General features: G+C 44.3%; 1 long non-coding RNA gene across 2 annotated transcripts in view; it reads left to right on the forward strand.

Annotated features, from left to right (window-relative positions):
* Positions 1-754: 754 nt before the first annotated feature.
* Positions 755-15257, forward strand: part of LOC111560495 — a 117063-nt gene continuing 102560 nt past the window's right edge. For both annotated transcript variants that reach the window (XR_006597974.1, XR_002742353.2), the window contains exons 1-2: positions 755-2793; positions 3661-3728. This is a non-coding gene — a long non-coding RNA (uncharacterized LOC111560495). The remainder of the gene's footprint in view (positions 2794-3660; positions 3729-15257) is intronic.

A 15257-nucleotide genomic window follows, 5' to 3' on the forward strand; every position in this document is an offset into this window, starting at 1 on the left:
TTCCTTTGGTCAATATGTGCGTTTTCTTTCATTTTGTGGTCCCTTCTGGATTTGGTGCCTTTTCCCCCCCCATTGCCGAAGACAATCTGATTTACAGTTTGACTGAGAGTTGCATTTCTGTTTAGAAGGTGAAACGTCCAAGTCAGTTAGCCAAATTATTCCCCGACGGCTCCAATATTGCGCCAGAGTCCCAGAGTCAGTTATTTTTATGTCTGACTGTATTTCAAATGTGCAGGGTGATAAATAAGACCCGCCTCAAGCTGCAAACTATCTCAGTGTGATGAAGAACAATTGACAAAAATTAACCCAGCCAAAGCGTTGGGGTTTTCGCGAGCCGCTGGAGCATAAATCAGCGTCGCGGGCGGCTTCGGGAAGCAGCGCGCTCCGAGCCGCGCGCCCGCAGCAAGCAGCAGCGACTTTCAGCAGCCGCTGGGCTCGCCTGGCCCAAGTGAATGGGGCTTAGTCGCGGGGATCCGAGCGACCCGCTGACTCGGTCCCGAGTTCAGAGTTATCCTTGGGGGAGAACGGCATGGCTACGCCTTAGCGACCCCCCGCCCCTCCAATTCACCATCGAGAATTCTCCAGTGGGGTGTGTGTGTGTGTGTGTGTGTGTGTGTGTGTGTGTGTGTGTGTAAAATCAAAGAGGACTAAGGGAAGCAAACTTGACGCGGGGTGGGGTGGGCGGGCGGTGATGAGCATGGAGTAACAACCTCCACAGTGTCTGGATCCCGGAGAAGGTCCTCTGCTCAAGTCACTTGAAAGGGATATTCGTCTTAGCTATTCACAGTTAACTCTTACGGGAAATCAAGGGTGGCTCCCGGGGAAGTTCTCTGCGGCGGCGCCGTAGTTGTTGGCTGTCCGGCGCCCGCCTGCGCATTCGCTTTTCAGTGCACACGCCCCATTCCGGAACCCCGGCTCCCGCCAAGCCCTCGCGTTTTTCCCGGGAGCGAGGCGGCTGGCCACGGCGCCCCGGGACCTGTAGGTCGGATAGGGCAAGGGGCGCCCCGACCGGCTGCCGCTGGCCCTCGCCACCTGTTGGAATGGTAAAGCCCAAGACCTTGCGCTGCCTGTGGCGGCGGCGACGCGCGGCTACAGGCGGACTCGCGCTTCAGCGGCCAAAGGGAATCCCAGCCGCGGGTTTCCGTTGATAAGTGTAAAGAACAACCCTCTCGGTGCTAAGTGCACAGTAAGTGCGAACAATAAATGGATCATTTCCCGGGGCATCTGTCTTGAAAAGGCCCCTGCTGTTCAGAGCCCGTAGGGGCTTATTGATTAGTGTGGGCGCCCGCGCCCTCCCTCCACGCCCCCTCTCGCCTGTGAGAGGGTACGAAGCCTCTGTCACCGCCTGGCGCGGCGTCTGGCTCTTGCTAGGGGACTGACAATAAGGACCATCAAGCCTCTCAGAAACCTCCCCACACCCTTAAGGCCACACCACCCTGCCGGCGGAAGCCTTGGAATCCATGAAGACCCCAGGCTTAAAGAGTGCCTGCGTGAGAGTGCGCGCGTGTGAGGCTTGGTCTGCCTATCTCGGTTACCACAGTAGAGCCGAGGAGGGAAACGAGTGGGGAAGAGAAGACGGTTCGTGTCTTGTATCCATTTGAATTTAGAATTTCCTTTAAAAACTAGGTTACAGAACAAAGTGAGTGAAAACTTAAGACCCCCTCCCCCCACTCTCGCGGGGAGCTCTAGTTCCGGAACTGCACGGGCCTCGCTTTTCTGCGGGCAGCGCCAGCGGGTAGGGTGCACACGGCGCTCGCAGCTGAGGTCCCGCAGCCGCGGTCGGGGGAGCCGGAGCCTCCTTGTGGCTCCGAGGCTCGGCGACGCACGCCCCCTCTCGCGCTCCGCCCCGCGCGCGGTCCCGGGCCCTAGCCGTCCTCGGCAGCCGCGCCTCCCACCGCTTCCTCACCCCGGGGCGTAATCTCCAATCCACCCTGACCTCAGGCCTCGGCCTGCGCCCGGGCCAGTGGTCCGCCCTTCCAGAGCACTCCGGGACGGGGCGGGGCGGGGTGGAGGTGGCAGAACAGGCTGCGCTTGCGACGCGATTCCGCACGGGTTTGTTTCGTGACCTTGATCACGTCCCCGCCTTAACCTCCTCAAAGTTACAACTGGGATAATCTTTGCCGGACTCGCCCGCCGGGTGGTGGGGTAATAGATTGCGGCGGGAAGGCAGAGAGACTGTCAACTGTCCCGCTGTGTGCCTGTTCACAGCCCGCCCCAGATATTTGGAGGTGGAGGTTGAGGTATTCAGGCCCTGGCCTGCGGCCTCCGGGAGGAACTGGGCTCGTGGACGTTTAGGCTCCTTGGGGCCCGCAGCGTTTCCGGAAGAGCGCCGGGTTGGGGCACAGGGCGCCCTTGGCAACGTTGGCCGCATTGCCCCATCCCGGCCCGAAGCAGAGCTGCCGGGCCCGGCACGTCCCGCAGACTCAGGCTTGGCCCCGCGCCCCGTACTCGGCTCCGGGCTGACCCCTCCACCTCATCGCGGCGGTGGGCAGCAGCCATGGGACTCCGCAACCCGCGGCAGGAGCCGAACGTCGGCCTCCGCAACCTAGGCTGAAAGGGAAGCCGTGTGCGTTGTCCTGAAGCGCAGACGCGATGGAGACCACCCAGAGCCGCGCAGGAGATCCAGCCTCAGAGAAGGCATTGGTTTCTGACTTTGCCAAACCCAGGCGGAGAGTCTCTCCAGGAAGAAATCAACTTTTTCTCCCAGAAGTCTCCCAACCTTTCACAAAAATATAAAACCGTCTGGAAAATGAAGCATCTACCTGGACGGAGGGACACAGTTGAAAATAAAAGGTAATTAGAAGGAGGAACCTGAAAGGATTAGTAATACACGTTTTCTTTGCTCTTGAATACAGGAAAACCCCAGAGTTTTAATGCTGTAATGCAACCAACCCTGAAACAGAAGACTTAAATCTCCCCAAACCCTGGGCCAACCGGCGGCCGGTTTTTTCTCAGCTTCCCACACGACCTGTTACCATTATCATTGCCCCAGATATGGGTTAGGAATAAACTTCTCCCCCATTGCCATTGCCATGTAAAAATCCCAGGGAGCACCACCTGATAACTTCCTTGGTTTCTCTCATTAGTGAGGCTCTCTTTTTTGTTTGTTTTGCTTTATTATTGTTGTTTATAAAGACACATTTCACAAGTTCTTTAAGATCAGCTGTTTCAAACTGCCCCACCTTACTTCATAGCAGACCAAACAATGAGTGCAACAAAACCTGTGTATGGAGTAGTGATCTAAGATGGTCATGAGCTCTCAGATGCATAGTTATTTCTAAGAAGACTTCATTTTTTAAAAAAATGAAAAACATTTTGGGGCAGTTATAGTTACATTAGTACATATTGTGGAAATAAGCTTGCAGTTAGAGAAAAATTATTAGAAACAGCTGTGACGTTAATGTTTAAAAACCCAGAGTACTCAGTATGCTCAGTATCTACTTTTCATCATAAGTTTTTCTTGTGCATCCACATAATGCACGACTCTCTGTGTATAATATAAGACACTTGTTTAATAAAGCAAGTGATTGTCTGTGTCAGGGAGATTTGGTCCTCTCTGCCTCTCTCAGTCCATGTGCAGAGCAGATCAAAGACCTGAATTACCTCTGCCTTTCCAAAGACAGCCAGATGGTGTCTTGATTTTTTTTTTTCTTTTTTCAGATTTGTTAGCAATAGAATTCAAAGGACGAAAGAATCTGTGTGATGCTACAGATGAAAGCTCTACCCAGGTAAGTTAAGTTATTTTTTAATTAATATCATGCATACCTTACCTTGTTTCACAGAAGTTTTGAGGACTCTCACGAGAGTCCACCTAATAAACATGAAAATGATGAGTAAATGAGTAGAACAAGGTAAAATAGAAATCACATGCTGGGGTCAAGATAAGAAGAAAATAAGAACCCTGATATGTATGTGGAATACTAGACAGTTATTAAAGAAGAACTTTAAATTTGTCTCTGAGCCTCCTAGCAGGAAGAGTGAAAAGTGAAACATGATCCTCAGTGAGCAGAAGGAGAAATCATATCAGTTTCTTACAGTAAGCAGCGTATTCCTTGTGGTGGTGGTGGTAATGCTAACCATGACATTCCAGGCACCATAGCATGTTTTACATGCTGCTCTGTTTGTGAGACCAACTGCTCCCCTCCCCCACCGCTTCCATTGTGATACTCTTTTTGGGATATTTTTACTTTGTTATGGTTGATATAAACCTGTTTTTCAAGCCACTTGGGTGGCTCCGTTAGTTCAGTGGGTTGGTTAAGTGTCTGACTTTTGATCTCAGCTCAGGTGTTGATACCAGGGTCATAAATTCAAGCCTCTGAGTTGGACTCCAAACTGGATGTGGATAAATAAATAAGTAAATAAGTAAGTAAGTAAATAAATAAATAAATAAATAAATAAATAAAGTTGTTTCTCTACATAGAGGCAGTTTGATGTCTGGAAAGAGCTTTGGAATTAGAGAGACCTAAATTCAATGCTGGCTTCTGCACTTAGGGTTCTGCTGTAACCCTTGGCAAGGCTCTTAATCTCTCTCTGAGACCCAGTTTTCTTTGTAAAATGGAGACAATCTATCCCATAGGTTTATAGAGAGGGTATTCCAGAGCCGGGCACTAAGAGACTTTTTTTTTTTTTTATAAATGTTAGGTTATTACTGCTGTTTTTTATTGTCATTAACATAATACAAACGTTAGGTTCCTTTCTATTTTTCCACAGCAATGTAATATTCAAGAGTACTTGTACTTTTGGGTTTCAGAGCAAATGAGAATACCAAAGTTTGGACGTGAAGATCTTTTAGTACAGTTAAGTGAACAAGGTTTCTGAGTTCCCTTACCCTCCTTTCTTGCCCATAGTGGTTAAACCTCTGGAGACACAAGAGGCTGTTGGTAAGATAGGCCTTGCGCTGAACCAGCAAGGGTAGGACTGGGTCCAGAGGCTGCAGGTCCTCTGGTGTGTTCTATACAGTAGCTCCACTCCTAGTCACCAGTGGATGGCAGCTGTTTGGATCACCTTGATATTGGTCACTGCATGAATGAGTTCCAAGAGGAGGCTGATAGATCTCTGAGTATTATGTTGGATGGGGGTGGAAGCACTAAGGTTTTACAGGTCACTACAGAAAGTCAGTATTCTATTAAATAATGGGGATTTGGGGCAGGAACAAAATACAAGGTGATAGACCCCTTTCCCCCACTCACTCTGTGTCTTACTGTGTAGAGCTTTTAAACTGAGTACTTGCCGAGGACCCAGCAGTGGTTCTAGGTTTTACGGAGACCAATTCTCTGTCCTGGACCCACCACCTTTCTTGCACTATCCGGGCAAATGGCCTCTGAGATTTTCTCTTTCTGTCCCTCTTCCTTTTTCTGTCTTTCACCTGCTCAGTACACCCTAACCTCTCACCCTTCTCCTCCTGCTAAATCTTGCAGGTTGATAATGGGTTAAATATATCAATCTAGTCCCTATATTTGCCGAGGTTAGTTGTATCTTAAAAAAGTATGGAAACTTATATGTATGTGTTTGACCTGTTTTGCTAGATTATGATAGTGAATCCAGCTGAGAGTAATCTCCTCTTTCTCTGAATTAGCTTTCGTGGCATTTTATTTCTCCATCATTTAGGCATATAACACATCCTTCCTTACATTAAAATTATTGCAAACTATTTCTTATCTCTATCATGCCATAAGCCCCAGGAGTGCAGGAACAGTGTCTGCATCAGTGTTTCCAAAAGAGCTATTCCAGTGTTTTGTACCACTGTACTCAATAAATATTTTTGAGTGAATAAAATCTTACCCTTTATTCATAACATCCACTAATTTGGTGTAAAAAGAGGGAAGGCTAAACTTTGGGAGGGCTGGCACACCTAGGCCTCATTCTGTGCCGAGTCCTGCTGTCTTATATCTATGTCAGCCAGGGTGCACAATCAGGCTTGTGTTTGTTGTTTCGGGGTACAGGCCAAATGATCTAGAACAAATATCCAGCTCCTTTCTTTAGCAAATGCACAGAATGTGATAGAAGGAAAATAGGCCTTATGATGGCAGAAGAGAGAGGCACATGAGGAACAAGTTTTTTCTCCTCATGAGTGTAGATAGTGGGCATTGAACAATGTGGTATGCAGCCAGCAATGGGGTCCATCCATCTCATGAAGGGAGTTCAGCAAGGCCTACCTGTTACTGTGGCATGATTTTCTTGGCCATGTTTGCCAACTCCCTGAAGCTCTTGCAGGGAAAGGGAGGTGGAAAGGAAGAGTGAGAAGACAGCCATACTCTGTTAACGGGTGTGCATCTGGATTCCTCTCCTGTCTTCAATAGATTCTGGAATATGGCTGTAGGCAGAACCAGTAAACTCTTTTCTAGACCAGTCCTGGTGGGAGAAGGATCTAGTAAATTCTCACAAAAAGGCACTTCCTTGCTACTTCCACCACTGGGGTCACTGGGCCTGCAACCCTGCGCCTTCCTCAGTCCTCGGTGCTCACCTTAAACTGAAGCCCCTCCAAGCAGCCCTTCATGCTGTGGCCCTCCCAGAGCCTCAACCTGCCCCAGCTGGCTCGACAGTCTTACACTTCCACTTTGAAGACTGGTGCTTCTGGAGCCTCTGCTGCTGTTGTTCACTGCCCTCAAGATACTGATATGATCTCCATAGTCATCCCAGCTTCTCATTGCCAGGCCTGGGCTCACACTTGGGACTTGCATGTTGGAAGCCCTGCTGACATGTTGCCTTCTTACCTGTATCGAGTTGGGCTGCGGTGGTCCAGATTACTTGCCTTTTCCTCCTGCTGATTCTCCATTCTCCCTTTCCCAGCCCCACCCCCAGACAGCAGTGAAGGTCCCTGTTAGTGCATTAGTGCACTCCGGCTTTTCCTTGAAAAGGTCCCATTGGCAGGTCCCAAGGGTGTGGAATAGTACTTCCTGTGTACCTCTCCTCTTATGCACCTTTGTAGTGCAAGAAGTTGCCATGTACCCACATATGAAGGCTGGAGTCTGTTCTCCTTTGGGCCAGTTAGGTTTCCTTGAGGTCAACTGGCTGCATATTCATCCCCATCCATTTATGGTGCATTTATTATGTAAGTCTCAGACTTACCTGTTTTAGAAAATTTCAACATTCTAGAAGTTATTTTTTTTCCTTTCTTTAGCATGTGAGAGAGAGAAGGGGAGGGGCAGAGAGAGAGAGAGAGGGAAATAGAGAATCCTAAGCAGGCTCCATGCTGTCAGCACAGAGCCCTATGTGGAACTCAAACTCATGAACCATGAGATCATGACCTGAGTTGAAACCAAGAGTCAGAAACTTAACCACTTAACCAACTGAGGCACCCAGGTACCCCTAGAAGTTATTTATTAGTCATGGAAATTAATACTAAGTGCAGTCTCAGACAATCTCTGAATAACAGTGGAATAACCCAATACTAGTTTGCTTCTCATTTACTTAAGATCCCCATGTGGGTCAGGTGGCATCTTTTCTCCAATTGTTGACTCAGGGACCTAGGCTGACCTCTTCTTATAGTTATGCCATTCAGAACTTGACTTCCAAGTTTGATGTGGAAAGGGAAGAGAGAATATGTGGGGAAAGCATGCCCATTCTTAATTACCTCAGCCTGGAAATGACACGTGTGACTTCTGGTCACATTCTGTTAGCCAGCAATCATTCCCAAAGCACCATGTGCCTACAGAAGAATATGGGAAATGTGGTATTTCCTTTTTCCCAGGAAAATGGAAGTAAAACAATTTGATGTCTGAGTAGCTTTTTCTCTGTCACAAATTTTGAGGAGAAACTCTTTTCTGGACAAGGGAACCTCCAAGCTAGTATGACCCATACTGAAAGGACAAGGAAAACAGAAAACACTGTTTAATCAGGTATAAAAGCTAAGATGATTACTATAGGCCAGTAGTTGGGTTTTGCTCTGTGGAGCTAATTCAAGGACAAAGTTCTCTTTGAGGTCAGGGGGAATTACATTCTGTGAAATTGAAACCAGGTATCTGGAGGAAGATGAAGATGTGAGGAGCCAAAGGATATCCCCTTATTGTAGAAACAGCCATATCAATGTGAAAAGCCCTAAATCCATCTAGTCCAGATTTCCATAGTCTTTTTATTACCAGAGTCATTTCCAGTGTCTTGAAACTTGGGAAGGTTTAGCCAACAAGCTATAGTGATATTCCAAAGTCCAGGAATTAATCACATCTTTTCTGGCCTTTTACTTTTAGTCCTAATACACACTATCAGCACTCTGCCTTCCTTCTCAGTCTTGGTTAACATTTTATTTGTATCTTTAATGATTTAACAGATGTCAAATTTTGTTATGGATTTGACAAGGGCTGACATTGCTCAAACGTCTTTGCCCAGGTCTGGTCCATTTATGAGGGGCTAACAGACCACTGATGTCATTTTCATGTGCTTTGATGGAAGTTTTAGTGTCCCAACTCCCCTGTGGAAGGAGTTTTACACTTCTAAAGTGGTTGCAGCCTTCTTGTTAAGTTCTTTACCCAACACGCTTTTGCATTTTACCTTCTTACTGAACAGTTTTTGTAATAGCATTTTAAGATATTTGGTTCAACACTAGTCAGCTCAAATTTTCCAGATGAGATGGATCATTAATAGAAGAAAACTTGAAATCTTCAGTTTCTGGGAGAGATGATGGGCATTGTACATTGATCTGTATTTCTAGTCTTCAAAGAGACTAGAAAAAAAAAAACCCTTTGTGTTGTCTGCCCTTAGAACAGTTGCATTTATTGTTTAAAATAGCCTGACATATTATTCTCATTCCTGAACTTATATGCGAGTAGGTCTTAGAAGTCCTGCCAGAACCTTAGAAACTGCTTGATTGGTTAGTATCCACTGGCCATTAAAATACCCAAAGAAGCTCTGGCCAAAGAGAGAAACTAAATGGAGATCCATTGAATGCCAGAGACATATGTTGTGAACAGTGCTAACCGTGGAGAAGATCTGGCCTTCACCTTCAAGAGTTTATAGCCACATGAACTGTGTGAAAAATAAAAAAAATAAATTAACTGTATTAATAGAGCAGGAAAAGCATGGTCAGAGGCAGACCAATCATACCTGAAGGAAATATAGGTAAAAGTATTTGGCTGATATCCTTTTAGGTGGAAGTATAAAAAACTGTTCACGTAGGAGTCAGGACCAAATGAAGGAGTAAGAGTTGAGAGTTTTATTTCTGGTGCAGAGCCCTTCCCTTATTGCCTGTGTGACTGTGGGGGGAGTTCTTTAACCTTTATAAGCCTCCTTTTCCTCCACTGAAAAATAGAGCAGTGTGGATCCTGGCAAACACATTAACTGATTGTGTGGATCAGATGAAACAGTATATTTGAAAGTGCTTTAAAATGGTGAAGTGCTACATCAAGGTAAAGGCAAAGAGAGGCCTTAATTCTGTACTCTCTCCTCTCTCCTTCATCTGCCCCCACCCTTCATCCACACACAAACTGCTGGGACTCTTTATTGCAGTGCAAGAAACACTTCTGGGTGGAGGTGGTGTGAATGTGAATGTTTTTTGGTATGTTGTTTGGCACCACAAGTATATGTAAAAACAGTGATTTTGGTGAAGATCTTTTTCTTCCCTAAAAGGTTGCTTCCAGCTGCTGAAATCATTTACTCTGTGAATGGAAACACAGTTTAACTCCAGTAGGATGTGGCACTTGGTGGTGACACTAGACCAGTTCTCTGAAAATCAATTTGCCGAATTACCAATGGCAGGAACCCAGCAAGCATACATCTTTTAGCAGGTGGAGGAGAGTTTGTAAAGAACCTTTTTCACCCGCAGAGGTAGAGATGGGCAGAGCATACACCTGCAGAAATAGAAAATCTGTAAAGTGTGTTTTAAGGAAAGCTCATCCATTCACATCTCCATGTTGAGTCCTGGAGAATTGCTTCAGCAACTGAAATGTGACTCATGGAAAACTGATAACTGAGCTACTCTGTCAAATCATCTATGAAAACTACTGGTGTGAACAATCACCAAAACTAAACTTTGACAAAAATTCAGCAGCAACTCAGGGAATTCAGCAACTTGGTCAGACTAGTAGAGAGTGACAATTGATTTAAAAGAAAATGGGTTGGGTCTACATTGCTTTTGCCACTGTGTGTGTGTGTGTGTGTGTGTGTGTGTGTGTGCATGTGTGTGTGTGTGTGTTTGTGTGTTGAAGAAGAGTGCTGCAGTGGTGGCTTTTAGGTAATGGGGGTTTTCAAAACTGGGTGAGAGTTAGGATCATAGTTTTCTGTAGTTTATGCACTTTGGAGCAGGATCTAAAATGGTGTCGAGGATAGGAGGGGAATGGAGGCAAATGCTCAGTGTGAAATGTCCAGCAGAACCCAAGTGTACAGGGCCTGACCCATGAATACTGGAATCCAGACACAGAAAAGTCAATCAGGTTTCAGAAGCATCCATACCAGGTTTACAGCTCTGGTTAGAAATGGCTCTGGGGCTCCCCAGGTGGTCAGAAATGTGGGTTGGATGGCATCAGTGCTAGCATCTGAGAGCAGTGAAGGACCAGGGTGGTTCATGCTGGATCAGAAGCCAGGAACTCCATATTCTGGCCCCATTGTTTCCCTTAAACTGATGTATACCAGTGCTTCTCAAATTCTCTATGAAGGACTTTATTTTTAAATTTCTAATCCATTTAGGACCAACACATGGTCCTGGTATCCGTGACATACACTCAATTTGTGCCACATGTGACTTACCGAATAAATTAGATGATACTTGAACTAGTCTACACTGAATTCAGTGAGATGACTATATTGATCATGGTGCATGTATCTGAAATGTCAAATTATTGAGTGTTTTAAAGTGTTCTCAATTTTTGATCTCTCTTTCTGAGCTAATAACAGTTTGTGGACTGTCACTGGAAAAGGTGTTTTCTTTTTTCTTTTTTTTTAATGTTTATTTTGGGGAGAGAGTGCATGTGAGTGGGGGAAGGGCAGAGAGAGAGGGAGACAGAGGATTGATTCCAAGCAGGCTCTGCACTGACAGCTCAAACTCCCGAACCGCGAGATCATGACCTAAGCCAAAGTCAGACGCTTAATCAACTGAGCCACACAGGCACCCCTAAAATAAAACTTTTAATGGTAATATTAAACTTACCATTGAAAACTACATTTATTGGTTTATTTTTAAGCCCTAAAATGCTGTAAATGCATATTTTGCTACCTCTAATTATTTTTTTAAATATGAAATTTATTGTCAAATTGGTTTCCGTACAGCACCCAGTGCTCATCCCAACAGGTGCCCTCCTCAATGCCCATCACACACTTTCTCCTCCCTCCCACCCCATCAACCCTCAGTTTATTCTCAGTTTTTAAGAGTCTCTTATGCTTTGGCTCACTCCCTCTCTTTTTTTTTTTACCTTCCCCTCTCCCATGGTCTTCTGTTAAGTTTCTCAGGATCCACATAAGAGTGAAAACATATGGTATCTGTCTCTCTCTGTATGACTTATTTCACTTAGTATAATACTGTCCAGTTCCATCCATGTTGCTACAAAGGGCCATATTTCATTCTTTCTCATTGCCAAGTAGTATTCCATTGTATATATAAACCACAATTTCTTTATCCATTTATCAGTTGATGGACAGTTAGGCTCTTTCCATAATTTGGCTATTGTTGAAAGTGCTGCTATAAACATTGGGGTACAAGTGCCCCTATGCATCAACACTCCTGTATCCCTTGGGTAAATTTCTAGCAGTGCTATTGCTGGGTCATAGGGTAGATCTATTTTTAATGTTTTGAGGAACCTCCACACTGTTTTCCAGAGCGGCTGCACCAGTTTGCATTCCCAGCAACAGTGCAAGAGGGTTCCCCTTTCTCCACATCCTCTCCAGCATCTATAGTCTCCTGATTTGTTCATTTTAGCCACTCTCACTGGCATGAGGTGATATCTGAGTGTGGTTTTGATTTGTATTTCCCTGATGAGGAGTGATGTTGAGCATCTTTTCATGTGCCTATTGGCCATCTGGAATAGGTGTTTTCAAAGTTGGTTTCTACTTGACAGTTTGCTAATGCAGATGTGGGAGGTTGACTCATCTTTCAAATATTGTGATGCTTCCTCTATAGGTAACTGTCAGAGGATGAGATTTTTTTTTTAAATGTTTTTCTTTATTTTTGAGACAGAGCATGAACGAGGGGAGGGGGGCAGAGAGAGAGGGAAACAGAATCTGAAGCGGGCTCCAGGCTCTGAGCTGTCAGCACAGAGCCCCATGCGGGGCTCGAACTCATGGACAGTGAGGTCATGACCTGAGCTGAAGTCGGCCGCCCAACCGACTGAGCCACCCAGGTGCCCCAGAGGATGAGATTTTTAAACTGCACATTAAGGAGTGCTTCAGAAAATAGAAGCTTAAAATGCTGGTTTAAGAAGATATTGGTTGTCTTGTAGCCTCCATTTTCCCTCCTCCTTTAGTATTAGAACCACAATCTCCAGATATGGAATAGAAACTGCATTTCCCAGCCTCCTTGCAACTGGGAATGGTCATTTGCTAAGTTCTGGGCAAGAGAATGTAAGCAGAAGTGGTATGACACCTTCTGGGAAGGCTAAAAGGGAAAGAACTGGAATGTGGACATAACTGCTGGGGCTCTACCTTTGATATGTTTAGCTGCCGTCAGAGTGGAAGCCCTGAAAAGCAGAGCAACAAGACAGATAGAACCTCCATCCCTTTTACCATGGACTCAATGTGCCACACTAGGCTGCAATATCAGAATGGCATGAGGGAAAGAAATAAGATTCTGTATTGTTAAAGACCGTGCTACTTTGGTATTTCACTTATTTGCTAGATGCAGTCCTAAGCAATATAAGTACAATTTTAAAATCCTGATATTTTTAGTAAAGGATGTCTTTAACAAAACATCCTTATTTTCCCAATCCTTAAACAGAGAATTTAAAATATGATTTAATCTTTTTATGATTAACAAGAATCACCACTAAGAGCTATGATTCTATGTGCCAACGTCTAGGAGACCATGACCACTTGCTTGTGTGGACTGGGTTTTAAGATTGCTTACCTTGTCAGCTCTATCTCTTTCTACTTTCAGTGGTCTGCATCTAGAAAGTAGAACAATCTTATTAAAAAAAGGTTTCTGCCTCTAGATGGCTGCAATATGGAAATCAAACATATTAAAACTGGGTAGATCAATCCTGCCTCTGTTTATTAAACACTAATGTGCCAAGCCCTGAGCCAGATGCCAGGCATACGTAGATGAATAAGTATAATTCTTGCTCTCAGGTTGTTAAAAGTCCAATGGGACAGTGTTAGTGACATCAACAAAATATTCTAGGAGTGTGAAAGAGGGAGCTATTATTTTGTCTGGTTCTGGAGTAAGGTTGTTAGAAGAGGCTTCACAGAAAAGGTGACATCACTGGAACTGGGTCCTGATGTGGGATACTACCACAGAAAGAAGTGCTGATCAAGTCATTTGTAGGGACACAGTTCAGGAGAGTTATGGCAGTAGTGCAGTAGCACAGGGAGGCTGGGACATGTGGCTGGACAGGAAAGTTGAAGCCACATTTAGGGGGACTTTAAATGTTTTATTTAAGATTTTGGTCTTTGTGGGAAGTTGGGAGCATTGAAGTGTGTTGTTTGTTTTATCTGTGTGATTCTAAGCAGGACATAGATATGACACAATGTCTGAGCTTGGGGAAATAAGTCAGACAACACAGTGAAAGATATATTGAATGGGGAAAAAATGATAGGAATCTACTGCAGTAGAGTATATACTGTGATCTACTACAGTATGGATGAGAACAGGACTCAAAACGTTGGCCATGAGGGAGAGAGATGCTTGTGAGATATGTTTGTAAAGAAGCAAGAAGATTTGGGGGGTTGGTTGTATATGTGGGATGAAGGAAAGGGAGGAGTCAGTTTCAATGTGGGTTATGATACTGATATCAGACTCAAAAGGAAAATAAATTTTATGCAGGTTGGTTTTAGTACAACAGGGTATGTTAGGATAATGCCTAAAGAACATCACATTTTAATGTTTTCTCCTCTGCTGACCTCAACAAATGTGCCTGCTGCACAGTAACAAATATATGTTGAATTAACGATGAAATAATTCAACTAATAAGAAGATCTAAGGAGGAGATAGGGATGTGGAAGTCAGCAGCATCTGTGTGATGCTTGAAGCTGTGGAACTTGATGAAATGAACCATCAAAAGCATCAACAGAGGTGAAAAGAGAATTTAGGAACCTTAGGAAATCTTATTAAGGAACAAAGAGGAGAGCTAGTGAGGACATCTCAGAAGGGGTGATCAGATAAAAATGTGTCCTTGAAAACAAATAGGACCATTTTAAGACTGAGATGGTGGTGAGTTCTACTAAATGCTACCAAGGAGGTAAGTTTCATGAGGACTAAAGTCAATAGATTTGGAATTAAAAGTGACAGTGATCGTTTAGATCAACTTCAATAGAGCTATCTCTGTAAGTCAGCTTCTCTTGAGTGATGACTCTTAAACTTCGGTGTTCATCAGAATCATCTGGAGGGCTTGTTATACACAGAGTTCTGGGCCACATACATCCGCCCTCATTTCTGATTCAGTAGTTTGGGGATATTTGCATTTTTAGCAAGTTCACAGGTAATACTACTGCTGCCAGTCCAGGACCATACTTGGAGAACCACAGCTATAGAACGTCACAGAGAGAAAACAACTGGATTATTTGAAGATGAAAGAGAAATACTTTCCTAAACTCAAAGTTTCCAGAAAGATGAAAAAAAGAGGGGAAGGGGGTACACTGTACTTACCAATTAAGACTTCGTCACCTCCTGGTGGAGAAGCAACAGAATAGATTCTTCTTAAGTATTTGAAGCTAAAGAATTTTTCTCAAGACATGACAAACTTCTGTTTTCTGTTCTGTATAAAATAAAAGTAATAATAAAACCAACCTCTGTGCATTGTTCTTGGGAATAAATGAAATAATATGGTAGTGATATGATAGCATTCATCTCACTGTTTGGTGCTCAAGTAAACAATTGTTGAATCAGAGCATAGACATTATTTATTCAAAAGCAAAATAGCCTATACATAAATTAATGTTTCTGGTGATAATAAAAATTGCCTATGCAAATTTCCAGCAGCCCTCCAAAATATGTTTTTATAATTGGTACTCCATTACTATCAATAAATTATAAATTGAGCAAACATAAAAGGTTTGGTGACTGTTTTCAGGGACAGTGGAATTTAATACTACATACCTCAAAACTTTTTCCTTCTTTCTCTCTGAATATGTGGTCTGCCAAAATTTCTGTCTCCTGAAATATTTTCATCTGGTCACTTTTT

This window comes from Felis catus, chromosome B2 (assembly GCF_018350175.1).
Source record: "Felis catus isolate Fca126 chromosome B2, F.catus_Fca126_mat1.0, whole genome shotgun sequence".
NCBI classification, from domain to species: domain Eukaryota; kingdom Metazoa; phylum Chordata; class Mammalia; order Carnivora; family Felidae; genus Felis; species Felis catus.